General features: G+C 31.2%; 1 long non-coding RNA gene across 1 annotated transcript; it reads left to right on the top strand.

The window, feature by feature from the left end:
• The first annotated feature begins 210 nt into the window (after positions 1-210).
• On the top strand, positions 211-13,194 carry LOC143078292 (uncharacterized). The gene is made up of 3 exons (XR_012979158.1): positions 211-395; positions 10,899-11,261; positions 13,056-13,194. It is a non-coding gene; the product is annotated as an uncharacterized LOC143078292 (long non-coding RNA).
• The last annotated feature ends 10,291 nt before the right edge of the window (positions 13,195-23,485 follow it).

Below are 23,485 nucleotides of genomic sequence, written 5' to 3'. Positions count from 1 at the left end.
TTAACTATTAAAAGAAATGATTGAGAACGGCACTGTTATAATACGGCATTAATTAACCAACTATCAATGTAATTAGATACAGAAATGTACGAAATATAACATATGAGTATATATGAGTGGAATTCAAAATTTATGATTTGTTTTAAAGGTGATGTTTCTTTTATATATTGAAGTTTATAATCTATTGCTTTTCAGATATTATTATAAAGTTATTATATTGTAATTACCTATGTTTCTTAGTAATTTTGTATATTTTCAGACTGACGACAGTGTATAAATTCAGTGACAGACAATTTTAAAATCAATGTCAGCAACTATTATCCTCATACTCTCATCACTTATTTCTTTCACTTTTTTTGCTGATGCAAATACCACTAAAAGCGAGTGCAAAAAAGGTATGTATGATATGTTCATGAAATCAAGTTTAACTGTTTTACAGTTAAAAGGCTAACACTTTTGAAACAGAGAACTAGAAAAAGGTAATCACATCTCAACGTCGACCTTCAAATCATTTCACACATCTTTAAATTGCGCCCCAATCGCCCGCCGTTTGTCGGATTTGATGATTTTCAAATTGAAATATTCCAAAGATTACACAAGGACAGCAACAACCGCCTCATTTTCAAACTAGAAACAAAAAATCCGAAAATCTATCAATACCATTATTAGAATACTTGTACTTTAAAAAACTTGGCCTTTTTGGTGATGTGAGCTAGTACCATCAGTTTTCCCTATAAACCAACTTCATCATCAAACCCAACTTGCGATGAATTATCCTTCGGGTTGGAAATAAAACATTTGTGACATGTTTGATGATCTGAAATGAGTTTTGTCTTTCGAATACATGAAACCATTTTTGAAGAATTATATTCTGTGTTCCTTATAGATGTGGAAGCTCATTAAAGGTGTAAAGGTTATTGTCCTTATATGAAAATGTTCATCATTTTTCGTTTTAGGCAAAACAATTAAAGATAGAGAGCAAAACCATTAGTGACAAAAAATATCAATAACATAGTCGACAATCATTCCCTTAAATAGGAAATGCAAATGTATTTTCCTTCGAAGACATATTCAGGTTTGGCGTTTACCTTTATAATCAAATCTCTTTTAAAAAGACAGAAATTCAAACAACAAACATACATAAAAGTCTGCAATGAATGCATCGATTTTTATGTGGCTTTTTGCAGTCAGGATTCTACTTCGTCAAAATTATCTTCCAAATACGCCAGACAATTGAATTTTTGAAATACTAAGACTTTTCTACATCAGGAATAGATTACATTAGTTGTATTTGGAAAAACTTTTAGGAATATTGGTCATCAATGCTCTTCAACTTCGTACTTTAGTTGGCCTTTTTAAAATTGTTTGATTCGAGCGTCACTGATGAGTCTTTTGTAGACTAAACGCACGTCTGGCTTAAATACAAAAATTAATCCTGGAATCTATATGAGTTGACATAAAACTATAGTAGGATCTGTTGTCAGGGGGAATTTCCGAAAGTTCATAAACATTTTTAAAAATTTAATATTTCGTGCAAGAGCAAATTACATAAAAGATGTTTGCGACATTTGTGTTTATGCACACAAATATCCACTTGTATTTAAACCTGCCACAATCGATATTTTTATGAAAATCTGTCTATAATTAAAAAGTGTACAAACATCTCGAAGCTCCGTACGGTAATTTAAGTAAAACACGTATATAGGATGCATAACGTCCTAAATGTTACAACTTTATTGAACTTTTGCAGCCCATAGAAAGAGATGTAAACAATTCAAATATACAAATGTCTGTTTACCTTCTCTTACGAAGAGTTCCATTTCTTTTGTTTTAAAATTCAATTGGGTTTCTGCCAGATCAAGAGAGTATTTATGACAACAATCTGAATTTGATATAACATTGGCAAAAACAAATTAAAAAAGAATACATCTTCATAGTATAGGTTACTATACACTTGGAAAAAAGTATTGCAACACCTTGATTTTTCAAATTTTGGAAAATGAACGTCTTTTTTCAGGTCGAATATGATCAAATATTTGTATAATGATATTGGTACATTGTTAATGATAACTATGGCATTAAAACGACATAAAAAAAATGTATGATTTTTTTTTTTAATAACAGCAATTTTGATTACAAAATGAAGTCATTTTTGTACAAAAAAATGCACTTTACAAGTTTTACTGTAATTGGATATAAAAATTTCAGACATTTCAAAACAAAAGTAAAAACGATAGTTTACATCACATTGAACTTTATAAGCCAAAAAATCAGTACTTGGTGTAACCTCCATTCACACGAATAACTGCCTCCAAACGTCTTCTCATGCCTGCTACCAATCGACGAATTTGTTGTTGGGGTAACTGCAACCATTCCTGGTGAAGTGCATTGTCTAATTCAGCAAGTGTCTGAACTGGTGGTGCCCTTTCGCGCACTTTTCGGCCAATAATGTCCCATACATGCTCGATAGGGTTAAGGTCTGGGCTACAAGCAGGCCAAGGAAGAGTTGTTATTGCTTCTCCACGCAGATAATCGACAACAGCACGGGACCGATGTGGTCTAGCATTATCATCCATAAAAACTGGTCTTGAATTCAGAGGATGATTATCAAAGTGAGGCACTACACTTGCCGCAAGAATGTCTCTTTGATATTTTTGGCCATTCAGGTTTCCTCTAACGGTTTTAAGAGCTAACTTACAGTCATGTGAAACACATCCCCATACCATAATAGATCCACCTCCAAATGCAACAGTTTCAATGATGTTCTTTTCAGCATAGGCAGTATTTTGCTGACGCCAAACTCGTACCCGACCATCAACCGTGTGCAACATAAACCGACTCTCATCGGACAAATGGATCTTTCTCCAAGACCGTAAATTCCAACGTCGGCGAGGTCTGCACCATTGCATACGGGCAGCTTTATGTCTGTTTGTTAGCAAAATTCTCCTTACTGGTCTTCTATCACTATAACCAACAGATTTAAGTCGATTTCTAACAGTTCTGTTTGAAAGTCTTCGGTATGGCAACCACTCACTTTTCAGGACTGTACTGTTTGCAAATGGTGTTCTTCTCACCAGCCTTCCTAAGGCTCGGTTTTCTCAATCTGATGTTAAAGGGGGTCTGCCTGATCTTGCTAGGTCTTTTACATCATTGGTTGTTTGTTTTTTATTCACTATACGACTAATTGTTGAATAGTGATGACCAACATTACGTCCAATTTGTCGAAGCGACATACCTGCTGCTCGCAGGCCAATAATCTGCCATCTTAATGCAGTTGAGAGCTGTGGAGGACCCATTCTATTGTTTTATTCATATAACTTCACAAACTTGGTAATTTAAAGGGTTGCAATCAGTGGGGATAGAAACACCTGTTTTATGGTTTTCGGGTACAGTACCTGCACGTGCGAATTATGACTTATCGAGTTGACCTTTATTTATTCAGGTGAAACTCAGGTGAGATTTAAATAATGATAAACCAGTTCTATTTCGATAAATAATATCACAAAGCAATAAAGGATGTTTTATAAATTTGTTTTTCTTTTTGGTGTTGCAATACTTTTTTCCAGGTGTATATATCCACATTTTAATTATATATGTCCAGGATGTCCAGTTACATACAAATCGAAACTTAAATGACAACGCCACTACAAACAAACGAACAAAACAACACACAATACCATACACAAAACAACATAGAAAACAAACTACTAGAGACTGAGAAACACTAGCCCACCAAAAACCCTAGTCTAAGTTTGGAATGCATAGTAAACAGCTTTCTTGATAGTGAACGTAAACAGAGTTTCAAGTTACCACACACTACACACTTTAATCTTCTTTATAACAAAAACCAGGTACTGGGCGGTTTGACGGACGAATGCAACGGTCAGACAACACAATTCCCCTCCTAGTGTTGGCGGTATCAGAAAGAATAGGAATCATTATAAGTGATTGTCGCAAATTTTTTAACATAATGTGCTTAAGTAAACGAAAATTCTCTATCAATAAATAATCATTTGCAGCAATTATTCGGTCACATTGAAAATTTCATTGCATTTATTCAATAAAAGAATGACAATATATATCCGAAATTAAAATGTTCTTTCATTCAATTTGTATGCTACAGCAAACATAATGTTATGAAGTTGTTACCGTCGTCGTTGTCGTCTCGCACGTCGTCGTCCGTAGATATTTGGGTTCCAAACAGTAACCTTAGTACAATAATTGTATGGATCTCTATGAAATTTTACCACAATGTTTTATATCTCAAAGGAAAGATTTGGATTGATTTTGAGGGTTATGGGTTAATCGTCTGTGAATTCTTTAATATGCCGAATCCAACCGTGCAGATAGATTGTATAATTTGGGCCGATTAGTCCAAGTTACGGTACAAAGGTTTCAAAATAGAACTACGTTTGATTTCATAAAAAATTGCATAAGCTGGGTCTTTGATACCACATTTGTAGTATGTCGAATATAACCATCCTTTTAAATGTTCAACGATAGGTTTCATAATAAACTTTGTTTGATTTCAAAAAATTGACTTACTTGGGTCGTTTGATATGTGACCATGTACTTATATCTTTGATTTTTTACCCTAATATATAATATGAGCCTCGTTAACAAAATGGTGCACATTAATTGATTAAGGTCCAAAGGATCACCAATTACGCTTAATAGTATGATTTGTATCAAAATGTTTGCTATGCTTAATCTTACCAGGTATTTAGATTTAGAATATTATAATAACCATGATAGGTAGATATCAAATTCAAAATTTTTGGTTCTTGCACAATTTTGCAACACATTAATTTTGTGTCAGAAACCTGAGATATGTCAAATATTTAATAACAATCCAAATCTGGTTTCTGCCAGATCAAGAGAGTATTTATGACAACAATCTGAATTTGATATAACATTGGCAAAAACAAATTAAAAAAGAATACATCTTCATAGTATAGGTTACTATATCCACATTTTAATTATATATGTCCAGGATGTCCAGTTACATACAAATCGAAACTTAAATGACAACGCCACTACAAACAAACGAACAAAACAACACACAATACCATACACAAAACAACATAGAAAACAAACTACTAGAGACTGAGAAACACTAGCCCACCAAAAACCCTAGTCTAAGTTTGGAATGCATAGTAAACAGCTTTCTTGATAGTGAACGTAAACAGAGTTTCAAGTTACCACACACTACACACTTTAATCTTCTTTATAACAAAAAACAGGTACTGGGCGGTTTGACGGACGAATGCAACGGTCAGACAACACAATTCCCCTCCTAGTGTTGGCGGTATCAGAAAGAATAGGAATCATTATAAGTGATTGTCGCAAATTTTTTAACATAATGTGCTTAAGTAAACGAAAATTCTCTATCAATAAATAATCATTTGCAGCAATTATTCGGTCACATTGAAAATTTCATTGCATTTATTCAATAAAAGAATGACAATATATCCGAAATTAAAATGTTCTTTCATTCAATTTGTATGCTACAGCAAACATAATGTTATGAAGTTGTTACCGTCGTCGTTGTCGTCTCGCACGTCGTCGTCCGTAGATATTTGGGTTCCAAACAGTAACCTTAGTACAATAATTGTATGGATCTCTATGAAATTTTACCACAATGTTTTATATCTCAAAGGAAAGATTTGGATTGATTTTGAGGGTTATGGGTTAATCGTCTGTGAATTCTTTAATATGCCGAATCCAACCGTGCAGATAGATTGTATAATTTGGGCCGATTAGTCCAAGTTACGGTACAAAGGTTTCAAAATAGAACTACGTTTGATTTCATAAAAAATTGCATAAGCTGGGTCTTTGATACCACATTTGTAGTATGTCGAATATAACCATCCTTTTAAATGTTCAACGATAGGTTTCATAATAAACTTTGTTTGATTTCAAAAAATTGACTTACTTGGGTCGTTTGATATGTGACCATGTACTTATATCTTTGATTTTTTACCCTAATATATAATATGAGCCTCGTTAACAAAATGGTGCACATTAATTGATTAAGGTCCAAAGGATCAGCAATTAAGCTTAATAGTATGATTTGTATCAAAATGTTTGCTATGCTTAATCTTACCAGGTATTTAGATTTAGAATATTATAATAACCATGATAGGTAGATATCAAATTCAAAATTTTTGGTTCTTGCACAATTTTGCAACACATTAATTTTGTGTCAGAAACCTGAGATATGTCAAATATTTAATAACAATCCAAATCTGGTTTCTGCCAGATCAAGAGAGTATTTATGACAACAATCTGAATTTGATATAACATTGGCAAAAACAAATTAAAAAAGAATACATCTTCATAGTATAGGTTACTATATCCACATTTTAATTATATATGTCCAGGATGTCCAGTTACATACAAATCGAAACTTAAATGACAACGCCACTACAAACAAACGAACAAAACAACACACAATACCATACACAAAACAACATAGAAAACAAACTACTAGAGACTGAGAAACACTAGCCCACCAAAAACCCTAGTCTAAGTTTGGAATGCATAGTAAACAGCTTTCTTGATAGTGAACGTAAACAGAGTTTCAAGTTACCACACACTACACACTTTAATCTTCTTTATAACAAAAAACAGGTACTGGGCGGTTTGACGGACGAATGCAACGGTCAGACAACACAATTCCCCTCCTAGTGTTGGCGGTATCAGAAAGAATAGGAATCATTATAAGTGATTGTCGCAAATTTTTTAACATAATGTGCTTAAGTAAACGAAAATTCTCTATCAATAAATAATCATTTGCAGCAATTATTCGGTCACATTGAAAATTTCATTGCATTTATTCAATAAAAGAATGACAATATATCCGAAATTAAAATGTTCTTTCATTCAATTTGTATGCTACAGCAAACATAATGTTATGAAGTTGTTACCGTCGTCGTTGTCGTCTCGCACGTCGTCGTCCGTAGATATTTGGGTTCCAAACAGTAACCTTAGTACAATAATTGTATGGATCTCTATGAAATTTTACCACAATGTTTTATATCTCAAAGGAAAGATTTGGATTGATTTTGAGGGTTATGGGTTAATCGTCTGTGAATTCTTTAATATGCCGAATCCAACCGTGCAGATAGATTGTATAATTTGGGCCGATTAGTCCAAGTTACGGTACAAAGGTTTCAAAATAGAACTACGTTTGATTTCATAAAAAATTGCATAAGCTGGGTCTTTGATACCACATTTGTAGTATGTCGAATATAACCATCCTTTTAAATGTTCAACGATAGGTTTCATAATAAACTTTGTTTGATTTCAAAAAATTGACTTACTTAGGTCGTTTGATATGTGACCATGTACTTATATCTTTGATTTTTTACCCTAATATATAATATGAGCCTCGTTAACAAAATGGTGCACATTAATTGATTAAGGTCCAAAGGATCACCAATTACGCTTAATAGTATGATTTGTATCAAAATGTTTGCTATGCTTAATCTTACCAGGTATTTAGATTTAGAATATTATAATAACCATGATAGGTAGATATCAAATTCAAAATTTTTGGTTCTTGCACAATTTTGCAACACATTAATTTTGTGTCAGAAACCTGAGATATGTCAAATATTTAAAAACAATCCAAATCTGGTTTCTGCCAGATCAAGAGAGTATTTATGACAACAATCTGAATTTGATATAACATTGGCAAAAACAAATTAAAAAAGAATACATCTTCATAGTATAGGTTACTATATCCACATTTTAATTATATATGTCCAGGATGTCCAGTTACATACAAATCGAAACTTAAATGACAACGCCACTACAAACAAACGAACAAAACAACACACAATACCATACACAAAACAACATAGAAAACAAACTACTAGAGACTGAGAAACACTAGCCCACCAAAAACCCTAGTCTAAGTTTGGAATGCATAGTAAACAGCTTTCTTGATAGTGAACGTAAACAGAGTTTCAAGTTACCACACACTACACACTTTAATCTTCTTTATAACAAAAAACAGGTACTGGGCGGTTTGACGGACGAATGCAACGGTCAGACAACACAATTCCCCTCCTAGTGTTGGCGGTATCAGAAAGAATAGGAATCATTATAAGTGATTGTCGCAAATTTTTTAACATAATGTGCTTAAGTAAACGAAAATTCTCTATCAATAAATAATCATTTGCAGCAATTATTCGGTCACATTGAAAATTTCATTGCATTTATTCAATAAAAGAATGACAATATATCCGAAATTAAAATGTTCTTTCATTCAATTTGTATGCTACAGCAAACATAATGTTATGAAGTTGTTACCGTTGTCGTTGTCGTCTCGCACGTCGTCGTCCGTAGATATTTGGGTTCCAAACAATAACCTTAGTACAATAATTGTATGGATCTCTATGAAATTTTACCACAATGTTTTATATCTCAAAGGAAAGATTTGTATTGATTTTGAGGGTTATGGGTTAATCGTCTGTGAATTCTTTAATATGCCGAATCCAACCGTGCAGATAGATTGTATAATTTGGGCCCGATTAGTCCAAGTTACGGTACAAAGGTTTCAAAATAGAACTACGTTTGATTTCATAAAAAATTGCATAAGCTGGGTCTTTGATACCACATTTGTAGTATGTCGAATATAACCATCCTTTTAAATGTAAAATGTTCAACGATAGGTTTCAAAATAAACTTTGTTTGATTTAAAAAAATTGACTTACTTGGGTCGTTTGATATGTGACCATGTACTTATATCTTTGATTTTTTACCCTAATATATAATATGAGCCTCGTTAACAAAATGGTGCACATTATTTGATTAAGATCCAAAGGATCAGCAATTAAGCTTAATAGTATGATTTGTATCAAAATGTTTGCTATGCTTAATCTTACCAGGTATTTAGATTTAGAATATTATGATGACCATGATAGGTAGATATCAAATTCAAAATTTTTGGTTCTTGCACAATTTTGCAACACATTAATTTTGTGTCAGAAACCTGAGATATGTCAAATATTTAATAACAATCCAAATGAAAAGCTGTTAAGCACGATACATATAAATTGTAAGTAGATTCATAGTTTAAAATAGAGACATCATCAAATCCTTATTTTAAAGAAGAAATTATACAATGCGATATTTACTGTTCATTATAAGATATTTTGAAGAAGAAAAAAAACAACAAAAAGGTAAGTTTTTGGATGTTTTGAGACATTGTTAATTGGTTTATTTTCCAAATTTTATGTAAATTGTCGTTGAAAAATTGGAAATTTGTTAATACAAATAAATTTTCAGAATGCTTTACATAGATGCGGTTATCACACGTTTATCATGTTTATAGGTTTTTTTTTTTTTTTTTTTTTTTTTTTTTTTTTTTTTTATAGTTTTCTGTTTGGTATTAAAATAACATAAGATCCATTTTGTTACATCTGGTGATCCGTTTATTTGGCAATCGTCATGAACGAAGAAAAAAAGAACATTCGTTTTTCGATCTGCTAGTCAAATGCTTGTTGTTAAAATATAATTTTTCACTCGTTTGATCTTTTGGAAAATGTTGTTTGTGCTGTTTAGATCCCTTTACCAAGAAATTTGTTTTGCATGCAAACGTATTAAAACTGCGGTGTTTATCTAACGCAGTCATAGGTTTGAACGTGGCTTTCAATTTAGACTTTTTATATTTTTTCTTTTGGGTTTGTATTATATTTGCGTACGGGTTTATACGATCTGTTCATCCTATTTCGATACTTCAAAATTCAAGAGTGTATCCTAAATTGAGGTAAAGTATATGGCCTCCCGATATCGTGCACAAATTTTTGCACCTCATGATTTCGGTATACCATCTCTTTTCCATAATTTATTGTTTTCTGTTTGTTATTAAATTAATGAGTAAGATCCGTTTTATTACTTCTGGTGATCCATTTAGTTGCAGTCAGCAGTGTTTAGGAACATCCGTTGTTCGACCTGTAAATGAAATGTGTTTTGTTAAAATATAATTTTGCACTCTATTGGTCTATTGGAAAATGTTGTTTATGCTGTATTTTGACCCTCTACCGAGAAATTTGTTTTGCATGCACACGCATAAAAATTGCCTTTTTTATCCAACGCAATCATAGGTTTGGACGTTGATTTCAATTTAGACTTGGATACATATATTTTACGAAGCGAACTATCGTCCATTAACATGAATGATAGATATATATATTAAATTATTGGTCAACATAGATATGCCGAATCTACCGTGCATTTATGATTTTGATATTGGACAATAATATGTAATAGTAATTTTTAAGTTAATGTTCTTTTGTGTCAGAAACCTTATTTAATTCCAATAATAATTCAGAGGTGTTTCACACTTGTATGCAGTGTCTGTACTTGCTCCTTATATCGTGTTACACAATTACCGTCACTGTGTTCAATAGAATAAAATTTGTTTGTGTTAATATTTTTGAAGTGGTTTTATTATCAAACATAAAATGATAACGATTTGTTACACGCATTTTCAGAAGTTATGAATTTCTATTGGGTATCATAAAATAATTAACATTACCTCTCAGAATAATGTGACAAAATGGGTCGTCCAATTAACAGTGCGATATGTACAAGCTCACAGCAACATACGGTTAGAATGAGTACATTAAATCCGATGCCTCACGAAGACAGCAAACCAAGCTTTTGACACGTTTTAATTGCTGTCTCTATTCATTTTACCCTAATTAGCATGTGACAGTCCACTTTTCTCGACATTCATTCATGATCGCCGTTATTACAGGACCTACCTATTGTATTTATTGTTAATGTAATCTCGTCTTGAATATGCTTGAAATGTTTGTCAGTGGACGTTAAGAAAAAATTACAATCAATCAATCAAAACATTTTACAATTATTTCTATTTTCAGTTATTTGGTCAGTTAAGTTAGACTATGAAGAAGATGTTTTATTTCCATTAAATGACCTCATAGGGAACAAAAATGTAACACTTATTTGCAAAACAAATGCAAAATATGTGTGTACAAAGTGCAGAAAAGTATGGTTTGGAGGTCCTGACTTTTCATTACTATCGCTAGATGGTTTTCCGTCAAAATATGTTTCAAAGTATTTGCCATTCGTAGGAAAAAATGGATTTGAAATAACAATCAGAAATTTCAGTACAGGCGATTTAAATCAAGACTACATATGTTCAATTGGCGAATACGCTTGCAAACGAAACCTTACTACCAACCTGTTTGACAAGCATTTATTAGACAGGGGTGTACCAGGAGGTATTGTTATTTGATTTTATAATTTTATAATTTAGTTCATAATTTATAAACGATGCTTTTCTTTCTAGTATATCGACGATTCAATGACATTGTTATTACAAAAAACGTTCAAATAACCAAACAACAGAAATAAGAGACAACAGCATGATAATTATCTTACTCCAAAAGGATAGAAAGGGAATGGCTCACTTTTTTTTAAACTGAATTAATTAGAAACTTATAAATGCAAGTCCCTTTTTGTATATAGCTCATAAAAATCGTAGATACAGTATTCATGCATTCTTGCCTTTTAAAAGTTTTGGTTTGACCCTTACTGAAAATGAAAATCGAGTAAAAAAATCGAAATCACACAAGTTGCACAATGTGCTTTTCTTTAGATATATATTCAAAAAGTATTAACAAGTTCAAATATCAGTACCACGCTAAGATTCTTCGTGTTTGCTTTTATTCTATTTTGCGAAAATGTTCCATGATTGATTCTTATAGGGTAAACAGTTTGCATTTGCTTGTATATAATATATGAATTTGAGTTTTCTTTTAAATCCATGGGTAAATTATGTTTAAGGACATTCTCAGTTCAGACTCTTCTGAATCTTTCTTTTAAATACTTTTAATTAATTCTATAACAATTATGAAAGTTTTGTTTATCGTTTGCTTTTGAATTCCAATATGTAATAGAAAAAAAAAGAAAACATGCTTAATAGATATGAAGAGTTCGAAGCAGCTTTGGATGTTTCTTTACCAGGAGGAACGTATACATAAACAAAAAAAGCCGATGACTAATAAATACTTTAAAAAAGTGCAGAAGTTTATGGCAAAATTATTCTATGATTGAAAATTTCCCTTGCAAAATCCTGTTTAAACACATGTTTAAAATAGCAATGTCATGAATTTTTTTAACAGTTATTTACAGAGATATTATAAATGTATGACCTTCACACACTCATTGGAACGTTTAGTTTACGTATGTCCCTTTGAAATAAGAACTCTTTACACTTCAGGAACATTTGCCCTCAAAAGGTATTTGTAACTTTGATTTCAGTTTTTTTTAAGTGTCTTAGCTGCTTTACCTCTATCCTATGTCCTGAACTATATACTATTTAATTTTCACGAGGAATCATTCATTTATATAAGATTGTGGAATACCTTATTGTTTGTTGGAGCCTCGAGGCGAAGCACAACTGATAGTCACTCGTGTACAATAAATCGCAAATATCGATTGCGACGTCCTCCAATTTGTTTGTCCATTACTTGGTGCTCTATCTTCACTTTTTTTTAAACATCCAGTCAATATTTAACTTTTGGCAATGTTGTTTTAATTTACCGAACACAGTTAAGTTTTTGTTTCTGATATTTTACGCGTTTCGTCATTATTTTGAGATGAGAACAGTGTTGTTTTACAGTAACAAGAGGAAGATTATACAAGATTATCATAAAATAAAAATAAAAAAAAAAAAAAAAAATAACTTTAGCCTTTTGGCATTAGGAAAATTAATATGTGGCATCGGTTAAATCCTTGATAAAAGAACTTTACAACAATTGCCATTTTCGTTCATTGTACTATAATGTCATGATGGATTACATATTTGTTTAAGTTGTAACACAATATCAAGAATACTTGTAATAGAACAAACTCCGCTTCGTTACAATTATTGTCTTGTCTGACTCACTTTAAATGCGTTTTAGGTTTTTGTTTTATCGCATTATAATACGTAGCGAATTTAATGATATCTTCATTTCCGATCTTTGTACTCTTTAAGCATTCAATTACAAATCTTGTTTTTCATATTTCAGATGATACTAATTCTAATATCATCAAAAAGGACACAATGACAATGGCTGTATTATTTTCAGGGGTTGGTGTCTTTGTAGTTTTCATTATGATAATTTTAATTATACATAAATTCACATCTACAGACTCGCAGTCTACCAGGTTTGTACCAGAACCATCTTATGATAGCCAGAATGTTCCCAAGAATCTGTTTATCACACCTGGTGCATACGACAACGATGAACACATACAAGAGGAGAACGATGTATTAATTTAAAAGATATAGGTTTTTTACAGTCAATTTCTCTATTACTAAAAGGTACGATTAATCGGATTTTCGAAAAAAAAATTCGATAGATAAAGAAAAGTTTACACAAGAATAAAAAGAAATGTATGCAAGATTTGTAGAACCAATGCTTTAAACTGTTCGAACAATAGAAACTATATAACATGGGAGCTGGTAGAAATCTAAAACATACTAAAGCATCAATACATTTAAACCCACTCGCCATCAAACTGCAAAATCAATACAAGAAATGTCTAGAAATATAAAAAAGGGTTTAAACAGGGCTTGCGTGATTCTGTGTATAATCTTTTTACAAATGAAATTGATAATCAATTATCTTATCAAATTATCTTATATAAAAAGCAGTTGTAATTTTTGTCTTAAATTTTGTTTGAAAGAGTTAAAATGTACATTTATCATACAATTTTTTTTTACCTTTAATCAAAGACCAATTATTATTTTCTGCTTATAAATTTAATTTAAACTATAATAAATTAGTTGATAAAAATGAAATAACAAAAATACCGAACTCCGAGGAAAATTAAAAAGGTAAAGTCCCTCTCAAAAGCTCAAAGACATGAAAAGGGGCGAAACACGTCTGATCGATGCAAAGAAAAATAGCATCTAACAAAACCAGAGAGTGGTTGAGGGATACTGTACCAAAATACCACTAAGTACATAAATATGAGTACTTGCAATTGATAACAGATGGTTCAAAGCCAATGACAACTTATTATTCGTGTTGTTTATTCTTTACCCTTACCGAAAAATAAGCAGCAAACGTTTGCGGCAAACTTGCTGCAACCATTTTACCATGCAAATGAAGTTTGCGGCAAGCTTGCGGCAAACATAATTATGCAAATTAGATTTGCCGCAAGCTTGCGGCAATTGTTTGTTGCAAACTTGCGGCAAACTTGCAGGAACTACACATATACCAATGTCATGTGTGTAGACACATTCAATTTATCTCTTTCAAATTACACAGCACCATTTTTAAAAAGTCAATTCCTGTCTTTATACAAACAGTCATTGAAAGAATTCTTGCAAACTCATGAGATGTGAGGAAATACAAACATGCATTTGAGTTTTGAAAAAGGGACAGGAGTCATTCTCAAATGACATAATATACCTGTATTAAAAACTGAAAAAGATAAAATCTCAAGATGTATTATAATAGCATTACAGAATTTAACTTAATCTTAATTAGTACATCAGTAACAAATTCAAACTTATAAAAGCTTAAGTTTTTCAATCACACATACATGTATATATAGTTGCTTACTTAATTATGCATGATGATAACATTAATTATTTTATTAAAACATGCAGTTTTATGAATCATTTGTACTTACACAATTACATACTGATTATCCCATATTATTGAATCAAAATGCCTCCTTGATCTCTTATATATGTGAAATGCATTTCCAAACACAACCAACATGACCTAGCCACAATTTCAAATTGTTAGCATCCAGGAAGTGCCAACTAGGCATGCCCAGTCAATATTGTGTAATTCCTGCAATGTACTGGCAAACATATAGAATGGTCAAAGTTTTCTGCAATCTTGCGGCAAACATATTGAATGATCTAAGTTTTCTGCAATCTTGCGGCAAACATATTGAAAGATCTAAGTTTTCGGCAATCTTGCGGCAAACATTCTTTATTATTTTAAACTTTCTGGCAATCTTACGGCAAACATCTGCAAACATTATTTTCTGTGTTCCTGCAAACTTTTTGTTTGCCGCAAGCTTTTTGCGGCAAACAATTCAGTTTCATAAGGGTAGTTTTCTATGTTGTGTCATGTGTACTATTGTTTTCTTGTTTGTCTTTTTCATTTTTAGCCATGGCGTTGTCAGCTATTTTAGATTTATGAGTTTGACTGTTCCTTTGGTATCTTTCGTCACTCTTTTATTAGAAAGTTATACATAACTTAAAAGCATGGCAAAGAAGTTTAAAAAAAAATAAGAGAAAGAGAAATTTTATATGTTTTTGTGAAAAAATATATCAACAGATATGCCAGAAAAATATAATTGCTGTAATCTTCTGTCAAATAAAACACAGAAGCAAATCAATAGAATATAAAACCATTTCTCAATTTAACCGTAACGATAAACTGAATATCACCAAACCTATATTAGTTATTCATAATTTATTGTTTGAAAAAGGAAGACACCTAACATTTTTGTTTAGAGAAAATTCCTTATGTACATCCTGTAGAAGGTTTTAATTACTTACCACGCCAAAACACACACACACACACATACACCAACACACACACACACTCGCACACACCGCTACAAAGCATACGTTATTTTCTAAAACAGTAATTAAGAGTAGGGGACTCATTAATTGAATTATTAGCTTTATTATTTATTTATATTATTATTACATGTAGTTTCTTTGATGATAATATGTATGTCTTTAATATAATCATATTATTTGGACTATGATTTGTTTAATTTTGTCATAAATCATATAATTTACAATGTTTTTGCAAATAACATAAATAATACAAATTGAATAAATCATTGCAATTTTCTTTATTTTGACTGACTTAATTTGATAACGTTAATTTCGTAAACAGTAGAACAGTATCCAGAGTTTACATTTTGTAATTCTAATTAGTTATCAAATGTACTAGGATTATAATTTACTACATCAGACGCGCGTTTTGTCCACTCATCAGTGACGCTCAGATCAAAACAGTAATAAAGCCATAAAGCACAAAGTTGAAGAGAATTAAGGACCCTTAATTCCAAAAAAGTTGTGCCAAATACGGCTAAGGTAATCAAGTCCTGAGATAGGAAAATCCTTATTATTTATTTTTTTTTCGAAAAACCCAAAGTTTTGTAACAGGACATTTTCTAAACTGAGATGTAAATATAAGTGACAATACACCTACGTTATGTTGCATTAATTCCGTATACATTTTTGGCCCCAGTTTCCATGTTATAATATAACAGGAGACATTAACATCATTCGTGACCGAGAGTTGAAACCATTCCTAAGAAAAGGACCTAAATATCGTTCCCCGTCAATTATTAATTGGAATGAGTGTCGTAATATCATCAACGACTCACTCCATACTTACTATTCGAAATGGATAAAACGAGAAAAAGCTGACGAGAAATCTTTGGACTCTTTTTTTAAGTCAGTAATGAAAATAGTTGATATACTTGTACAACATTTTAAAGAACATTTTACTCTCAACAACAACCATAAAAATCTATTTCTCGTATCAAACATAAACTAAAAGAACTCGCCAGGAATTTGTTTTTGTCCCAGCTAATAAAGCTGCTTATTATATCATTATTGTTTGACGTAAATTTTTCATTGAGGTTCAAAAGAAAATCACGATTTCCCCAACATTCCAACTGACTCCATTTTCGGAAAAACGACCTATGTTACAGAAATAAACTTAAGGGACTGTGCAATATTTATCTGAGGGTGGGACCGGTGCAAACATGGACAGGGCACATACTTTTTTCATGCAATTAATGAGCGGGGCGCAAAGTTTTTTGTAACAAACCTTTGGCGGGGCGCACACTTTTTTAAAAACCCTTCGTGTGTGCATAAAAAAATTAAATCAGAGTATAACAGATTAAAACTATTTGTGATTTCTGTGGAAAAAAGTAACTTGATAGAAAAAGAACAATTGAATCTAAAACAAAATAACCTAATACAGTGCTTCAATATATTTTTGTGTGTTTATGCTTTTAATAATCATTTATAAAAAAAAAATGAAATTCTGATCAAAATTCTGGAAAACTATAAACAATGTTTTGAAAATTAAACATATGACATAACATATGGTAATAAATGCTTAAACATAAAACAACTTCAATTGTATTTTAAATAAATCTTTAACATGACAAAATTAAATTCTTAAACATTAAAAGAATTACAACTTAATCTATGAAAAAGCTGAATTATGTCCCTTGGTAGTATTAATTTCCAACAAAAGTCCTTGCAAACAGTAGAAAATGAAAAATTATGTATGCCTGATATAATTAAAGATATAAACTACAAAATCAAGCACTATTGAAATATTTTCTGCATGAATTGCCAAGAATGTGAACAAATTCTTTACACAGGAGAATATAAATTCTATCTAAATTTGGCCTCAAGTGGGCCTCTTTTTTTCTTAGATGGACAATTTTAACGCTGAAAATGCTTCTAGTATGATTAAATATTGCCTTACTCCATAAACAGTACAAACTTAACCAGAACATTTCCAATTTTAATAGCTAGAGAAATACCCAAGTGATACATTAGGGAATAACACAGCAAAGAAGGCAAATATCTCGGTTAAAAACATTTGTCGCGTCTTGAATTCTGGTGTTTCCAATTGAACTATTTATTGCGAAAGGTGAAAAGAAATACAAAAGAACTATAGTTTGGTGCATTTTATACAATATAGTTAATATTGAACTCCCAGAATAAAGTTTTATATCAGTACCCATCAATTTGACTTATTATGATGAATCAGCACTTTTTTCAACACAGTATGGTTCTCAGTGAATAATTTTTATTCTTTGTGATAAAAATCAAATGTACTTATAAAAAGCTTCAAAATAGTATAAAATAACTGAAGTCTGATGCCCACTATCATTTTACACCAAATTTATGAAATTTTGGAAGTCTTTTCAAATAATTGTCTAGAAAATATTTCAATAGGTTATCAAATTTATTTTGTAAATATACACACTGCAATTATTCATAGATAAATACAAAAAAATATATTGTACCCTTACATTCAATCACAGCGCTCCTAAGTTGACTTCCTTCAAAAATAAAATCTTTATAATATTGAATTAAATGCATTTGAGTTGAAATATCAACTCTGATATACATGTATTATTGAATGTTGTGCATTTTAGTTAAAAAATATCATGTTTCCATATATGTGTTTCATTTTTTTCCAGCGGGGCAAGAACTTTTTTTATAATAAATATTGGCGGGCCATACAGTTTTTTTTTTTAATATTTGCTGTACACCGGCCCCACCCTCAGATAAATATTGCACATTCCCTAAGCTACTTCCTTTCAAGCAGAACCTAATACAATGAAAGTTCCAATTATGTACTGGCTTCTGAAGCTACACAAAACACCTTACACATTTAGATTTATTTCGTCTTCAAGCCATTGTTTCGCTTCTAAGTTGTCTATTCTGACTCCTTACACTTGGTACTGTCAAAAACCTTTTAATAAATTGTTCAAATAAGGACTTTGAAAATACTGGAATTAATTACTTTTGAAGTGTCGAAAATTCGTTGGAAGTACTTGATAAATTGCATGCTTATACTGGTGATTTTGAATCGGTTCAAAGTTTTGATATTTCTACCTACACACAACTTTGCCTCATATTCTTATTTAGAAAACATTCTCTCACCTACAGGGTTTTCCCTGGGTCTTTTATTTTTTTCGCCACCCCTTTCGTCAAAACAACATATTTTTCGCCACGTTATTTTTTTTTCGCCAAGTAACACAAATATATTTTTCTTTTAAAATTTCCCTTTTTTCCAGCCCCCCCCCCCTAAATAAGATGAGTTTATCCCATTGCTGTCTATGATTATTCTCTCAAACTTGTCTTAGAGTCTACATTGTCATGAATAAATACTAAACATTTACCTTTAAAAAAAATCTTTATAGGGAAAATTGATTAAAGGGAAACTTCGCAAAAAAATCAAAAATTGATATTATGTTCATTAGGCATAAAAATGCTCAAATTCATAGATATTATAGTTTTATTCTGCTAGATAAGCGATCACCATCGATTTTAAATTTAGAGAATCATTTCCATCCGTTCAGCCAATTTGTCTTCGTTCCCGGTTAATAAAATCGATATGTCTATAAACCCAAAAGGAACAAAACTACAGTAACCGATGTAGTCGTAATTGCATGTCGATATCTTGGCAATCGTACGGTTGTTTTATCCGACTTACTAACTTCAAGTTGATACGGAAAATATTCTTATTTTTTTTAAATTACCACGGTCTTTTGTTTTTAAACTGTTGATATTGGAATTAGGTAAAAAGTCAAAGTTGAAATCATAAATAAGTGATCCGTGAAAATTGTTTTCGAAAATCTAATTTGTTCATAATTCTTTAAAGTAATAAACTTTTTTCAAATAACTTTTAATCTTCCCTCATCTGATCACCAGCATGGCTACAGGTATTACTTTCAAAGGTATTGGGAGGGGTGTGAGGTGACACGTCCAGGTATTCAAGCGATTTCCTGTCGGGCTTGCAAGTTCATGCATCGTTTCACTTCTGCATGTATTGATCAGTGTACACGGCTGATAACTTATAACTTTCCATTTTGAACTATCAGATGTATAATATACAACTCTGTCTTACTTGTCATTACTAAACTCATACGCTTGTTTATAAATAACATTTCTGGTGTAAAGAATATTATTCATAAAAATATAAATAATACCCAAAAAATAAGATTTGATGGAATTAAAATCTATTTAAATATTTTTTCCAAGGGTGAATTTGGGAAAATGTAATATATACTCATTGTCAATGGTGAAGGACAGATTGGAACATACCAGAAATATTGATTTATAAAATGTAAGCACTTGCCGATGATTCGTTTATACGACTGGGTTGAAAGTTATGGAACTAAAGGTAATTTAAAATATATACATGTATACATTAAACATAAGAAAAAAAAACATATATTTTGAATAAATTGGGGTAAAAGTTTTGTAAATAGACTAGTCCACGTATGCCAACAGAAGGTAATCATCGAATGTCGATAGACTATTGTATACCAGAAGAAGAAGAGAACCAATTTGATTTAAATACAGGTCGATGTATAACTTTTGCTTTGGTTCATTGAAGTTGTCACGGGAAATAGTAAAATCACAGATTTATATTTCAATAAGATTGTTCTCGAACAAAGGAAGGAATTCGTCATCACAATTGTAATATATGCCACTGGACGAACACTAATTATCCCCAAGGGATGTGAATATTTTGCTGGCAAACTTTTGAGTATCAAAGTTTCAAATTAATTTCGGGATTTATTTTCTCTCTTGGTATTCAATAACAGAAAAAAGAATAAATTACTTGTCCGCTAAATAGGGGTATTCTTGTCAGATAAAAGACTTTTAGTTACATTTAAAAAAAATATGGAAATATGTCGTTTTTTTAAACATCGTTAAAAAGATGTGTGTCTAAGGTGAACGCCACAAGACAAGAACCCTGTAATACTAGTACGAGAGTATAGCATTTAAACCTTGCTTCTCAATAATATGGTTGTATCGGAAATCTTTTCATACAAATTGACAACTCATGGTCCGATATGCATGTACTATTTGCCACATAACGCCCATAGATCTTTCTACCATCATCATCTTATTCTTTGATATTGCTGTAAACATCGATGGTTCACACCCAAACAAAATGGGAGTAATGGACCCTCAGAGCTTCTCCGTGTTATACACTTGTGGAACTTAATTCATAGACGAAATTTCTGTATTGAAATGAATCTACATCTCACAAACAGGATTTTCAAATAATGATTTTGAGTAATCACCTTACAAACCAATATAAAAGTATGGCAAGATATAACCATGAAGGAATTTAGTTTTTGTCAGTCGCAAGAACTCATCACAATCATAAACGTATACGTATATATGCATGCAGTTTCAAATATCAAGAACAAGCGGTCGATGTCGATAGTCCGTTTTCTAACTGTTCAGAGTTAGACATGTCACTAGTTCATTCTTGGAAGCCTTCATATTCCCTGTCCAACGATGGGAACTCTTTCTGTTTGTATTGACTATAAATGCTTGCATGGTAATTCTGTCGTTTATCTGTACAAGTGGTTGCATTTCCTCTCCTTTCCCAACAAACAAACGAACGAAACGCTACTATTTTGCTTTCTCTGGAGCTCATCCTCAGTGGCGCTTATACGTCAGGAAACTTACATGTATGTATACTAATAATGATTGTTGCAAGAACAACGATGTATGGACAAACTATTCTAAATTCGTCAATATCAGTTATGCATGACTAAGATATAAGTTTTATTACAACTACTGTATTACTTATTTGGATTAATGACGGCTATCATGTTCAACATTGCACAAAATATTATCATAGAATTTAAAAAAAAAAAATTGTCAAAAAAAATAATGCCTTAGCTTAGATAATTGGTATTCTTTTCATAAAAAGTTCGTGTAAATGATTGTCAAATGAATTTAATTATGCAAAAATAAAATGTTAAAAAGAAACTAAAACAAAAAAAATCATGCATTTTGTATGTTGTATTTTTTTTTCAATTAAAAACTTTAAAATTGCTATAGTTTTATAAGAATTTAAACACAGCCAGATTTGAATACAAGTTAAAAAATTCCGGTAAAGTCAATGATATCAAACAGATTGGCAATGGTATTACAAATTGGGTAATATTGCATTTAGTTTTTATTAAAGATTAAAACTACCATTTTTTACTTCATTTACGCCAATTACCGCCAAGAAAGTAATCAAAAATTGTTTCCTTTTATTTTTATACACTTTCGGAATTACGAATCTGAAATTTTATTTTCAATTAATTTACACAATTTAATTATTGTATCTTTATTCTCATCGTGTATTAAACTCTTAGTGTATTAAAATCGTGACAGCATACTCTTTCTAACCCTTTCTGTTTATCCTTTCCAAATAACAACATTTATACCTGTGTACGCTTGAACTCACACCTGCGGCTAAATAGCTACAAGGTAAACAAATTGACCTCAAGCCGAGAAATATACAGTGACCTTTACAAAATAATATACACACTCTGCTCACACTTTAGTTGCATTGAAATGATTATCAAAACAATAACGGTAAATAGAACTGAAATAATTTCAGTTCAATATCAGTAAAAATGTTCAATAAATATTTTATGAAAAAATTCTCAACAATAATTAATGAAATTTATTCGAAAACATTTACTAGAGATAATTTAATAGGAGTTTAATTCATCAAAACAAAACGGTATATGCATATAACATGTTCTCGGATTAATTTGCACTTCTCGTAAGTGCAAATTGGGACCACATTTTTTTTTAAGGTAGAATTATCAAACTTGGCAATAATATACCTATACCCATAGGTAAAGCAATTTAAAAAAAAAAAATGATATGTCTCGCCCCGTTCGGCAGTACGGGTGAAATTAGTGTCAATATCCCATAGGATTTTTTTTTTCCCTTAGGATTTTTCAATATCCTACAGGATATTGAGAAATCCTGTAGGATAAAGTCATAATCCTACAGGATATTTTTAATATCCTGTGGGATATTTAAATCCCTTAGGATAAAAATATCCTATAGGAGATAAAATATCCTATGGGATAAAATTAATATCCTACAGGATTAAAATTCCTATAGGATTTTTGAAAAATATCTTAAATCCTATAGGATTAAATTTATCCTATAGGAATATAATGGAAGACTATTTTCAATAAAAAATGTCCCTTAGGATTAATTATTTCTCCCCAGGGATTTAATATGTCCTATGGGATATTTTTTCTCCCTTAGGATATTTAATTTTCCTAAGGGATATAATTTGTCCTATAGGATATTTTATTTTTCCTAAGGGATATAATTTGTCTTATAGAATATTTTATTTTTCCTAAGGGATATTATTTGTCCTATAGGATATTTATTCTCCATTATGATTTTTTTCTTTCCTGTAGGATTAATTTTGTCCCTTAGGATATCTTTTGTCTTTCAATTTGATAAATGTAAATTTTGTGCTATGAGAGTTTTATTCGATTTGCCTTTTTTCCATAAATATATGACTTTGTATGGTGTTGTGTGTACGAGTGTTTTGATTTTGATTAAAAAACAACCATGCAAGACGCTCACAGGTAGTCAAGATGGGAAAACCTTTATCCTCAATATATAATTTTTTTTATCGTAGTGTGATTGTTTGATATCAAAATTTGGCAAATCATTGAGTCAATAAGCCACAACTAAAGGTGCAGAGCCTTAATAACCATCATTAAAATGAGAAATGACAATTTCTTAAAATACAATTGCAAACCAAATTTCAGAAGTTTTTCCTTTCATTAGAAATGACATTAGAAACAAACTCTAACAAGTAGACTGCAAAATTTTCACACCCAAAAGCCTATGACTGAAGTGTAGGTTCTAAAACTATAC

This window comes from Mytilus galloprovincialis, chromosome 6 (genome assembly GCF_965363235.1).
Source record: "Mytilus galloprovincialis chromosome 6, xbMytGall1.hap1.1, whole genome shotgun sequence".
Lineage (NCBI taxonomy): Eukaryota > Metazoa > Mollusca > Bivalvia > Mytilida > Mytilidae > Mytilus > Mytilus galloprovincialis.
The sequence above is the reverse complement of the archived record's forward strand: the minus strand, read 5'-3'. Positions and strand labels throughout refer to the sequence as shown.